The 13,631-nt window shown below is 43.2% G+C and overlaps 1 protein-coding gene across 1 annotated transcript in view; it reads left to right on the top strand.

Moving 5' to 3' along the window:
• Positions 1 to 2,222: 2,222 nt before the first annotated feature.
• Positions 2,223 to 13,631, top strand: part of LOC148590083 (dystonin-like) — a gene marked incomplete at its 3' end in the record, with an annotated part of 39,802 nt that continues 28,393 nt past the window's right edge. The window contains exon 1 of the mRNA XM_088539494.1: positions 2,223 to 2,317. The remainder of the gene's footprint in view (positions 2,318 to 13,631) is intronic.

Genomic DNA, 13,631 nt, shown 5'->3' with positions numbered 1-13,631 from the left:
CTCCCGTTCATGCCTTTTCTGAGTGGTGATATAAACACACTCCGTGTGGTGTGAGTTGCTGAGGAGCAGAAAATCATGGGGAAGAGCCTCAGGAATGGGCCTCAGGAATGCTTTAAAGTAGATTAGGGTTCTTTCAGTACTAGCTAACAACTAATTTCAGAGCTAGTAAATATTTTTTGACACAATTTCTAGTGGAAATACAGTTGCTTACTCTGATGGTTTGTGGCAGGGAGGGGGAGGAGAGTGTCTTCCTCAGGCCTTGATCCTTCTGATGAAACCAAAACTGGTGCTGTAGAAAGGCAGTGCAGTCACCTGGGCTGTGAAAGACATGGATTTAATTTCATCTGAGTTGTCTTGAAAAACTAAGTGGGATTTTGTTTCCTCTGTTTGCAAAATGGCGATATTAACATGTAAAACAAACAAACAGAATCCTCTAAACAGATAAGGTAGCAAAACACACAGGTTTTTTGGTCTACAAAACATCTGTCTTACAGTCTGTAATCCACTCGCAATATCTGGTCAAGGACTGATGTCTGTGCACGGAGAGCTGCTCCTGCTTCCCTATGCCAGAGGAAACTTTCCCATTACCTTAAAGGAAGCCATCCAACAAAATCGCCACGAGGAAGTGGCTGGCTCCTGAAGCTGGCAGCTGCCCCGGTGTTGGCATGCCGGGAGGCCCTGGAAATTTCACTGTGCCACAGCCCTTGCTTGTCAAGTCCCAGGACGTGCAGGCCCGCGTCGCGGTCATGTTGGAGATGGGTCAGCGGGGGCGGCAGGGCTCGTCCTACATGGCCACCCTGGGAGGGGTTGGGCCTCTTGGAGCATGGAGGGCTCTTGCGAGCGCTCATCTGTGCCCTGCTCAGCTGTAGTGGGTTCTGCCAAGCAGCCCGCAGCCCTTGGCAGGACACCAGCGGGGTGTGGGAGAGGCTCTGGGACCACCAAGGAACGGTGCTCCTGCCTGGTGCCCGAGGGAGGCATAGGGCTCCTCTCACTCCTCAGGATAATAAAGGATATTTGGAAGGATATTTAAAGGGATTAAAAGGATGACGAAGTATATTTAGGAGGTAACTTGCTTAACTCATCTGCATGCCCTCCAATACAGAGGCTTTGTTGTGACTGAAGGTGGAGTGACCCAATATATTGAGAGTTGGAGGGGCTGATTTGGTGGTAAGGGAAAGAAGACAGCAAAGAGGGAGCCTGTCTGCCTGTCTGGCAGAGCTCTGCCAAAAGCAAATGTCTTTTGTAATGCACTGTGAGGAAAGCATGTGGATCTGCCTTTCTTTTGTGAACTGTGGCATATTCTCTGTCTTCCAGAGAGTGTTTTTTCTAAAGCATTGCCTGCAGACTGAGACAGGAACATGCCTTCACACTGTTGATAACAGGGTATATCTTTAAAAAGAAAGAGGAGGGGTGGGGGAAAAGAAGACATGTATCCATATCCTCACTAGCATAAGCAACAAGTGCCTTTTATCTGAGCCATCTTTAATTGCTATGCCACACAGATAAATAATGCATGTAAAGAAATAAAATGCAATACTAAAATCTGCCAAAGATGATAGAATTGTTAAACTTGCTCTGAATTTGACTTTATTGGATCAACAAAAGTGTCAGCCTTTGTTTTAGGCCTGTTACCCCAACGCGTTTATGGTGTCATTGGCAAGTACAGTAGTAGCAGTGATAATAATTGTCATTATTATGACACTGGTTGTCTAAATGTGATAATAAATTGTTGAGTTTGTCAGTTTTATCAGGCCAGACTGTTGTTTTTTTAATGGGTTTTCCTGTTGCTGAACTCCCTTTAGTACAGGACAGTATAAGCTGAGGCTGAGCTGAGGCTAATGCTAACCTTCCTGAATTTTGGTATCACCATGAGACTAAGGCACAACAGTTACAGATCATCATATTCTTGTCCTCCTTCCTTCATCTGTGATACCTTCCTTTATTTGCCATAAAGTGAGGGTATTTGGCAAAGGGTTCATAACTACTGACCTAGGAATCTTCTCCTGAGGAATCTTCTAAGCTCGGGATGGGCAGGAGAGGGGGATTCCTGGCAGGCCGCTTAAGGCCCAAATTCAATTCCTTTCTGCTCTTGATAATAAAAAAATAACAGGGTAGGATTAGGAAGTGAGTAATGCTCCCTTTAGAGACATGCCTCCGTAGTACAGTATATAATTTTGGCATTTTTTTTTTCATTTGTCAATGTAATTTCTTTCTGCAATGGCAGGTGAAACTGGTTAACATTAGGAATGATGACATAACAGACGGGAATCCCAAGTTGACTTTGGGATTGATATGGACCATAATTTTGCACTTTCAGGTAAGTCTGTTTCTCTTGATAATATGTTTTGAGTCAAATTCGTGCATATAGTACCATCAATATGTCAACTGAAACTGGACTCCATATAACATAACTTGTGAAAAAACGTTTGAAGGTTTAATGTGATGATGGAAACCGGATTAGATGTGGTTTGTTTGCTATGTTTGCTATGTCATTTCCTATTTGTAGAGTGAGTGCAACTGGTGTTTTTTTTTGAGCATTATTAAAGACATTGGTGGTTGCGTTTCTTTCAGGGCTTGGATAAAAGGGCATTGCTTTGTTGAAAAGACTACAGTTGTTGAATATTAAGATTAAAAAAAAAAGTTTTAAATCTTTATGCCTCTGGATGTGAATTTCCCATTTGAGGGCTTTTCATCAGGCAGCATTTTGGGGCCGCCTGCAACACTCGGCCGTTTGTTGAGAGCACAATAAGGTGCTGGCAGGATGGGGTCGCACTAGATGGCACTGCCCTCGCTGTACAGTGGTGGATTGTGTACAGTATAATGTGCCCTTGCAGTATGTGCTATTAAATTGCCTCTGCGGCTGCCGGCTTCACAATGGCCGGGGCCTCGGTGACGTGACTCTGATGGCCGATAATCCCCATTTGCTGTGACTGCCACATTGTTGGCCACAGATCCTGCCTGTGCAGGCACTGTAAGTGATCTGCAAATTACATTATTTTGCAGGAAAAAAAGCAAAGCATGGGAATACACTGCACTGGATTTATGATTCAGTAATTTAGATTTAGAAAGTAATTCATTCCTTAAAGGAGAGGATGCGAGGGTCTAGTGTGCCTATTTGCAAACCCAAAGGAGAACCAGAGAGCAACGTGGGTGGAGGCAGGCATGGGGCCGGCGTGGGGGCTGAGGACACTGGCCATGAGAGAGGAGAAGACACCGACCCGTCGCCGTTAGGGGGCCTGAAGCTCCATCTGGTCCTGGCTTCAGGAGGCTGGGTTTAAGTATGCTGTGCATGACCCACAGCATAGGCAGTGATTGAGCGTCCCAGCCTTTTAAGAAATAAAGATTATTAAGAATTTATTAACAGAAGTTGTTCATGGAAAGCCTAAGCTTGAGGTATGTGTTCTCTCTTAGAGCCTGATTCTACATAGTGAACAAGAATAGGCTTTCTTTCAGGTTAAAGCTGCTACTATCTCTTGTTATCTAAATCCTGGGTCACCGAGTACAATTTTGGATACTTACAGGAAGTGAGGGAAGGTAGCATTACTAGATTTATCTGTTTAAAAAGAAAACAGTGAGACAGAAAAAAAGGTTGTATGAAGTATTTTACATGGGCTAGTGTGACAAGGATCTTCTTTGTGGGATAGCCAACTCCATGCAGAACATGTGGGAGGGTTATAAATTGTAGCCCCTTTAATAACTGCAGTGTACATCTCCACTAATAAAATTCAGGCCCATGAATCTGACAGCCTGTATTTACCTTTTTCAAAATAATATGTTGAAAATCTGTGTTACAATAATTTTAAGAATGAATATTAGCTCGAAGACTACATATTTATTAAATCACATTAATAAATATGAAAAGAGATTTTTTTTACACTTTTCTGCCTTTTATGTATTACTGGCTGCAGTGCCTACATTGAACACGGAAGTGGTTTGTAAGATGATATAAGATAACCCTCTACAGAAGGGGTACCTAGCATGTGCCTTCATGCCATGTTTGTGAAACTGTATGTGATTTGGTGTGATTGACACCTGTGCACGACTGATCCAGCTTTAGGATGTGTAAGGAAATTCAGGCAAATGTAGCTGCTTACAGGTCATACATAATTTTTTAAAAGTTTGTCTTTCCTTAAAAAAAGGTTTGAGTAAGGGGAAAAGTCAGAATCGAGGTATAACAACGATGTTTTTGTAAAGTGGATAAAGTCATGATAAGAGGAGTGTTTATACCTGGAGTAACTGCATACATAAGGAAACTTCTGGTGGGATTCACATTCAGGTTAAAATACCTAGTTCTGGGTGTTTATGTGGACCTCTGTTCATTTGTATTAAACGTCTAATTTTGCCCTATAATCAATAAAATCTAGTCTCTACAGTTACTTGAATCCCTCTAGATTCGCCTAGAAGCTTACTCCATTTGCTTAAACATAAGCATCTGTTGTTATCGCAGATACAAGACTCCCACATAAGTTCCACAACCTGACAAGGGTTGTACAGGAAACCCACTATCATCTGGGAAGAGACTGAGATCAGGCAGGAGAAACTGCATCTTAAACAGCAGTAACTGTGTTTGGGCAACTGCCTTGAGTCCCGGAGGACTAGTGAGTCTGGCCAGTGCAGCCTGCGGAGCAGTTCACATCCCTCTGCGGCCGGTGCCTTATTCCAAACATGCCCAGACATGGCCAGTGTGTTGGAGATGGCACAGCATGGCCTGCCCCATCTCTGTGCAGCAACAGACCCAGCAGGAAGTGAGATTTCCTTAGGGCCTCTGCTATCTCCTGGTAGCTATCTCTGGTGTCTAAATTGCTCTAGATGGGCAACTGACTTTCTCCTTATGTGTCTGCATTAAGGTGAGCTATATAGCCCTTCAGGATCCATTGACTGGACTAAGTAGATCTCCAGGGATTGATGGATTTGCCTAAGCCTTGGTTTCTAGCGATGTTTTAGAGGCCCTAGGCTGTCTAGGACACACATGAGGAGCTCACTGATGAGACCTCAGGTGTGTGAGCAGTACATGCTTCTAGGCCTGCGGCTGGAGGCCAGGTGTGACATATATAGGCTATAACACAGAGCTTTATGATGCCTCGTATAGGAAACTAAATCCTGTCCCACTGAATAAAATGGTCTGTTAGATATCTAGCCCACGTATAAACACCTGTAGTGTAGACACAAACACTGAGGTGTCTTGCTCTCTGCTAACCCTTAAGTTTTCCTAGCATTTACAACGCAGTTTCCTGGGCAGTACAGTGCAGTTCCTGCCTTTGCTTTGTCATTATGTGTCTTCTAGCAACATTGCAGTCTGAGAGATGCCAGGATCTTTTTTGGCTGCTGTCTGTGGCATCTTGTTTCTCTGAGTGATGGCATTTATCCGGAGGATAATAAGTCCCCAAAATAGAAAACCCTTCAGAGTATCGGCATGAACTGAGAAATCATTCAGGGGAAAGACATGATGAATAAAAATGGTAGATAATGTGGATTTGAGGATTAAGTTTTTCTTGCATCTGAGTTATGTTTAGAGATGGTTATGGTATCCTGATTTGGTTACCATAATTAATTAAATGCAGATTTTGTTCTGGGTTTTGCTACTGGCTTTCACAGCTCCCTCAGTCCATAAATTGTTCATCTGTGGCTCAAGTAATTGCATGTAAGATACAGAAATGGTGAAATGGGGAATGCAGTGGTTTATTGGGATGAGTATCTTAAAAAATCATTTGTACATTGGGTCTGGATAATGCTCCAAACATGTATTTTATTAGGATTTTGGCAAGCTTTCAGTGTATGCCTTTTTCATAATATGTTTTCATGTTTTTCATAATATAGGGTTGTTTTTTTCATATGGTTTTCATGTCATTTCTGTTTCATTGTCGTTACACAGCTCAGTAATTCCCGTGAAGCACTCCTGCTTTCCCCAGCTCCCTGTTCTTAGGCCTTTTTGCAGAATACTGCTTTGCAGGGCTGCAGTCTGCAAAGTTTTTGTGCAGACATAGCAGTGAACTTGACTGCTCTCTAGATGTGGGGATTTTTTTCTCTCAGGCCTATCTGGGGCAAGTGTTTCCTCTTAACATTTTTCCTGCCAGTCAACAAATACTTCTGCTCCTGGTTCCAGGTAAAGCCAAACTGCTTCTTTATCAGCCATGCACAGTGAGTGTGTTAGACCATTCATTTGATCTAGCAGATCGAGAGTTCAACATTTACCTGCTTTGGGGAAAAACCTAAAAGGGGTGGATTTATTTGTGGATTACTTGGCTGGGATAGAGGATAGTTATCCTCCCTTTTACAGAGCGCCTGATACCCCTTACTTTAGTTAGGTGTTTAGAGACTGAAGGGCAATGATAATTTTGAAGCACTCTTGTGGTGGTTGTGGCCCATTCCAGGAAATGTCTTGGAAAAGGTGGAGGAGCAATGGGATATTCTCAGATGTATGCATCTTCCTCTGCTTCAGTTGTTCTGACATTAAATCTGCAATAGTAACAGTAGTCATAGAAGAGCAACAATGAATTTCTTTTTCTGTTCTATCTGCTTTAATAACAAGGATTTGAGAGCGTTTCACTTGCCCTTTTCCCTGGCATCTATTTCTAGTCTTCCAGGATCCTGAGTCTTGTCCAAGCTGTGGGTCTTGGATCCATAGGATTCCAATTTAATCTGCCTTTGATTTAAAATAACTAGAAAGGGTCGAGGTCTGATCTTCTCAAGGATTTAAAGGTGGAGTTATGTGGCCAGCTATCTAATCTCTTGACTAGAAGTGGTCATAGGATAAACTGTATCCCACCTGGGACTTTTGGTTCCCGGTCATTGGGCGTTGTGACAAAGCTGGCATTGAGCATTTGGGGCAGCAGACTGTATTTTGTTTTTTCTTTTCAGTTCCTAGTTCTCTCTCCTGGAATTCTCCAACAATTTAACAAAATAGCTAAACCTCAGGGAGGAAAATGGTCACAGAAGTTTTGGGGTTTCTGGAACTCCTGGGAATCACAGCATAGATGAGAGCTGTGTGAGCCCATTGCAGAATCATGTTTAGGCTTCACTTCTAAGAATCAGCTTCATGCAGTTGATGCTTGTTGTCCTTAATCCCGTAAAACCTCCTACAAGGAACAAGCTCCTTCTTCCTCATTTTTTCTTGGAGTCATTTTGATGAATTAAAATATTCTCTCTCTTGGCACATCTTGGTACTCACTCAGGGTAGTGAGTTTTAGGCCCTTCAGTGGTACCAAAAGCTGAATAGCTCCTTCAGATTTTGAGCAGCAGTTTCCTGTAAAGCTCAAACAGCACTGACCATGATCTTTTGTTTGTGCCAGAAAGCTTTTCTTTCTTGCTTTATTCTCCAGCTAGCAGGGGTTTTAATTTTCGCTTTCTCTTTGGCTAGCATTTGTTTTTCTGTGCGTCATTCTGCATATGACCTTTGGGCTATGCAGCAAAAGGCATCAGAAAGCACCTGAAGTGGGTTTCCTGGGATTAAAACCCAAGTATAGGGTTTTAGTCATGTTTAATCATCCCAGACTCTGCTGATCGGTTACATTTGCCAGCAACAGAAACAAGTGAGCAGGATAAACGAGCAGTGTACAAAGGATGTCTAACCTCAGCATTTTGCACGCTAACAAATACACAGGTTTTCTACAAGGATGCTGCCCTCAGTGTTACGAGCACAGACTGTTTTGTAGTCACACACATGCTCGATTAGTTACAGAGGTCCATGGGTAAGTGCACAGATCTTCACGAGCTGTTTCATGTCTTGATGCTAATCTTTTGTTTGCCATGACTTAATGTTAACCTTTTGTTTGTGATTAAGCCACCCTCTTAAACACCTCTTAAACAAGACAGATTCCACACAAGCCTTGGTCTAATCCTTTATTCATATTATACTTCTTAAGGATTTATGCACCAGAAAAAAAGTCTTGCACTAATCTCTCCATAGAACTTTTAAGGATTGGTCTGTGTGAATGTGGATTATCTTTACTTTTTGTTTTTTTAAGGAAGAAAGGAATTGCAATGAAACGATAGTATTTGTAACAATTGTGATCATGTGGACCTTTGTTTTTAACTAAAACTGAGCTTCTGCTCAGGCCTAGTCAAATGCCTGAGACAAAACACCAAGTCGTGTCAGTATCCCGGTACCCTTCAGGTTTGCACTGGATCATAGTGGTTCTCCTTTGATTTCATGGCCCTCTCCTCTGATGCTTTGAAATACCATTTCTCTGCTTTAGCAGATAGTTTGGGTGAGGAGAGAAGAACCGTGGGCTCAGAACGTTCCAATGTGAATCAACCTGAAAAAGACAGTTTATTGAAACAAAGCTGTCCCTTATATACCAGTTCCTTTCCCGCGCGGGCTCCCGTCTCGTCTGATAGCTGGAGCCTTTCTTCTGATTGGTTGTTGTCAGGCTCCATCAATCTTCCCTTAGGTCGCAGGTTCAAAGTAACCTTTCGTTCTGTGCCACATGCTTACTCCAAAGTCTTGTATGGCTGGTTCATCGGGCAGCTGTTTTCCTCCAAGAACGACTCCACATTTGGGAAGAAATTTTACTGTCCCTTTTCAAAATTGCCAACATGACCCTGTTGTCTCTGCCTCTTTTCACTTGCTGAGACCAAAGTTATCACTTACTCTTCAGTAATTCGGTTGTTACTTGTGCTTTCATTTATTCCCCAAATAATGTGATGATTATGATCTTTCGTAGTTTTGAAAAAGACTGATCTAAAAGCTATTCGAAGCTTGTAATTCCCTTTATCCTTGATCTTTCCTTTTGCTCCTGGGGATAAGTGAGTGCTTTTCATGTTGGTCATGAGCAATGAAAGGAATTGTTAGTAGGTGATAACCTCTCTCTCCAGAACAGCTGGTTAGAAGTGGTGAATTGCTTATGAAGTATCAAAGTTATTTAATTCTTACCTATTTCTACAAAGATAGAGACTACCAAATGTTCATAACACTTAGTACAGGTATCTTTTCAGTGCATTTATTCCTAGACAGTATTTTAAAATGCTAAATTTCTAGCGATAATTTAAAATATAGCAGCTGCCAGAGCAGGGTGGTTGGACTAGATGATCTCCAGAGGTGCCTTCCAACCTCAACCATTCTGTGAGTCTGTCACTGTTGGGAGCACTGGGTTTATAATATAACCAGTGTTTCACCACTTCAGAGGTACCTGATTTTCTGAAAATAGGAGTTGTCTACTCTTGAAAAAAAAAAAAAAAAGGCAAAATTAAGCCATGTAGGAAAGAGGATGCACAGTCAGATACATTCCAAATCACTGGTCACATTACAGAGCAGTGGTTGCTCAGTGGGTTTTTCTGGTGCTGTCAAATAGCCACACTCATTTCTTCTGGCCGATCTTGAAATAGATGTGACAGCCAGGGTGACAGCGATTCTAACAGGAGAACTGGAGTGACAAAGAATGCCTAGGGACACTTTATTTTGGTAGAAGGCAGTGTCATGCTGATGGTTGAGCAGATTTAAGCAATGTAAGATAAATATGCATTAAATTGCATGCCACTGAAATTCAGTTAGTTTAATACAACTCTTGTGTAGAAACCTTCATGCCAGTGCACAGCAATTTAAGTATGGGTTTGAGATGTGTAATTGAAGTATTCCTAAGCAAATTCTTAACTCCTGTGGAATTCACAAAGGTAGAGATTGGCAGCATAGTTTGCCATATTTCTTATTAGACAGCTGATGAAGTGTGGAAATTGACAACTGCTCATTCAAGGCCACTGTTTTTTCTGCATCTTTCGCATGATACCTGCTTTGTCAGAGGAGTCATTAAAATGAAACTTTCTAATAACTGTGTTAGTTCAATTTTATTATACATATCATCATATTTTATTTATTATATTTATTATTATTAGACCAGAAGCTATATCAGTGTGAAATTAAATTGGTTGCTGTCAATCACACACTGCAAGGTGCAGAATCTCCTGATAACAGAGGAGAAAAATATACTTTCAAGCACATGAGCTATTTGGTTATACAATCACAACAGTGTTGCTTACAAAGGTTATACTTTTACTTTTTAAATGTGCTTCTCTGTTACCTGAGAGGGGCAGAGTCAGGACCCAGCTCAGACGTGTGGACATCTGTCTTTTTTTTGAGTTATGAGTCCTCTGGGCCCTCATGGTGCTGTGAGGACATCAGGATACAGCTCTTTAATGGGAGCTGGTGGAGCAAATGTCACAACTCCACCTATAAGTTAAACATACTGTGAACACAAACACAAGTCAAGGTCACGAAATGCGGTCACTGCATCAGCACCCTCTGTGAGAAGAGGTGCCTCGGCCCTGTGGCCATGCCCGGCAGCTGGTGTCCCTTGTGCCGTGCCACCCCTCTAGTCCCTAGGGGTTATGGTGGGAGTTTCTAAGCACCGTGGTCACATTGTGCTCTGTGAGAAGGAGCCTCCTGCCCCTGGACAAGCTGTGGACACTGAGAGCCCTTCCTCAGTGCATTGCTCATGTCAGGTTTCTTCGGGAGGGGCTGCAGAAGGCTTCAGTGCAGCTGGCCCTGGGGATAAAGTCTCTTTTCCTGGTTGTTGCACTAACTTTTGAGATAAATGGGGGAGATTCAGTGGTACCGCTTGATCATACTTTATAAATTATTTGGTAATTTTTTGGCAGTGTGAGCAATGTGCATAGTTATGTGCTGGTGTGGGGTGTTTTTAATGCACTTTTGCACATTGGGAACAGAAATGAACCTGAAGCTGGAAAATGGGGACTTTTTCCAAATGTAGTTTGTTGGTGTTTAGACCTATTTGCATTTTAATGGCTTATATTTCTACCCAGTTTTCAGACGTAAGTAGACACCTCATGGCTATTTTACTCAAAGCTACAAAGAGCTGTCTACAAAACACAGCAATGGTAGGAGGAAATTACTTTTTACTAACTCCAGAAGCGTTTAATTTGAATCTACTTGTGTTTGCATGAGTAGTTCTCCAGTAACTTTATGTACAACTCTCTATATGGACCAACCTTCACAATCTAGTTTCATCTGTACCTGTCAGATGTTTCAGATCTGCTGCAGAGTTCCCCTACACAGCACTCCTGACCTGAGCAAAGGGTTAGACTTCTATGATGAGCGCAAAGCAGCAAGTTATTTATAGCTGCCTAGTCATTGAAAGTCAGTGATTGAAATCACCAAAATCTGATCTGATGCCTCCCACCTGCCTGAGCGATCTGTCATCATTCACTTTCACAGACTTACAGAACAGTTAAGGTGGGAAGGGACCTTTAGAGATCATCTAGTCCAACCCCCCTGCTCCAGCAGGGACACCTAGAGCACGTGGCACAGGATGGTGTCCAGGCGGGTTTTGAAGATCTCCAGAGAAGGAGACTCCACAACCTCTCTGGGCAGCCTGTTCCAGGGCTCTGTCACCCTCACAGGAAAGAAGTTCTGGCTCACATGGAGACGGAACTCCCTGTGTTCTGTTTGTGTCCGTTACTTGTTGTTCTGTTACTGGCCACTATCACGAGGAGTTTGGCCACAGCCTTCTTGCAGTCTCTCCTCAGGTATTTGTACATACTGATCAGATCCCCCCTCAGTCTTCTCTAGGATAAGCAGGCCCAGCTCGCTTAGTCTTTTCTCATATGATAGATGCTCCAGTCCTTTAATCATTTTTGTCGCTCTATGCTGGACCCTTTCTAGAAGTTCCATATCCATTGGCCATGAGGACGCTTGGCTGCCTCATGGTTAACTTGTTGTGGACCGGGACTCCCAAATCCCTCTCTGCGGAATTGCTTTCCAGCAGGTCAACGCCTAATCTCTACTGGTGCCTGGGGTTATTCCCTGCCCTTGTCCTTGTTGAACCCCATCAGGTTCCTCTCTGCCCAACTCTCCATCTTGTCCAGGTCCCTCTGAATGGCAGCACAGCCCTCGGAGTGTTGGCCACTCCGCCTAGTTTGGTATCATCTGCGAACTTGCTCAGAGTGGAACTTTAATGCTCCTTTAATGCTCCTTTCTATGGATTATTGGATATGGGAGGAAAAACTAGGAAGTGGAAAGCGAGTTTGCTGCTGGGTGCTGTGCTGCTTGCTTTTGGATTTGACGTGTAGCTAATAGTTTCAAAGGTTGCTTCATATTTTTCCACTTTATCTTAGTGGAGTGGCAGGCGAAACAGGAAGCTGCAGTGTGTGCGAGCTGCCTCGCTCACTGCCGAGTGCCTTGTCATCCCTGTGACGGCTGCGAGCAGCATAGGCGGACGCTGAAGCAGTGAAGTTTGTTTAAGAGGATTGGTGGCCAGGAATAAGCCACGGTGTCTAATCAGACACAGGCCCTGCCTGGGCAGTGTGCCACTACATTTATTGCGTGTGCCTTTCTCATAAACAAAACGGCTACATACGGAGGAGGATGGCAATGCAGTCTGGGAGGGATTCCGGTGCAAACGGCAGCTTCTGAGTTTCCAAGAAGGAGTTAAGTAAATACATCGAATGAATGAGGCTGTGTGACGGCGAGAATGGGGAACATCTGTAAATGTGTAAGGGCTGAAAGGGAAGAACAGTTTTTAGATCCTGCCAGAGCTCCCTTAAGTTCTTCTCAGCATTCCTCTGGAAGAAGATATTTCAGAAGAAAATCAAGGAGGAGATCGGCTGGAGAGAGACCAGCTTCAGGACGGCTTGGAGAAAACAAAGAAAGAAGCCAAGATGAAGCGAGGGTTGTGGAAAACATGGAGATTCCTTCGAAGGGCCCGGGACTGGCTGCTTCCCTGCCCCTGGGAGCTGCAGGGGACGGTAGCACAGTACCCGTGAGCGCAGACCTTTCCACTGGACTTGTTAAAGCAGAAATTCTACCAAGTGAGGCAAACAGGGCTCCCCTCCCCGGGGACAGCTTTGACGGGGACGGTGAGGAGCTCTCTGGGTCCGATAAAGTAAAAACACAGTTAGAAGAGCACAACGAGGCAAGTCCAGGAACACACTGTGCATCGATGACGGAGGATTCAGATGATGGCCACGCAAGGGAACTACCAGCACAGCAGACAGTACGCGACAAGCAGGCAGCTTGCTGCAGTTCTGCTCTCCTTGTGGGCAGTCAGGACAAAGAAACGGAGTTAAAGCAAACCTCCGGCAGGCTTGCCGAAGAGGTCCCTGAAAGCAGTGACGATGACACGTTGCCTTGCTTCCTTTCTGGAAGCCAAAGTGATCCACAGCTTGAACAAACCAGATTTTCTTCTTCTGATGCTGGACTTTCCCAAATGCCAAAAGAGGAGGCATTTCATAGCATGCCACCAGACAACAGGAAGGTAAATATTTTGGCACAGTAGGTTCACATCCAAAGTTAGCTCTGAATAAGTGTTGGAATGATATTTTTCCTCTGTTGCAAAAATATTTTCATGTTACTGTTTATAAACCTCTTACACATGCAGAGATGCTATAAATCACATTACCCAATCTTCTCTGTTGGTTAAGTTACACCTTTATATTTGAGCGGTGTTTACCTACTCTCTTTATGTTGTTTCGCTGTCTGTGGTTGTTCGATTTGTTTCGTAATTCAGAAAAAAAAAAATTATGTTAAAATGAGACTATAAGATGCAGTAAATTTTAGAAGGTTGTTTTAGTTCACATTTAATATGTGCAATATCTGCAGTAAATTTTCTTATCAGCTCTTGACAGTCTTGTAATTCTTGCAAGCCTTGTATCAAGTGAATGGGAATATTTCTAATTGTTTT

Source organism: Tinamus guttatus, unplaced genomic scaffold (genome assembly GCF_059628265.1).
Source record: "Tinamus guttatus ecotype Peru unplaced genomic scaffold, ASM5962826v1 Tinamus_guttatus_pri_ptg001760l, whole genome shotgun sequence".
In the NCBI taxonomy this organism is placed as follows: Eukaryota; Metazoa; Chordata; class Aves; order Tinamiformes; family Tinamidae; genus Tinamus; species Tinamus guttatus.
The sequence above is the reverse complement of the archived record's forward strand: the minus strand, read 5'-3'. Positions and strand labels throughout refer to the sequence as shown.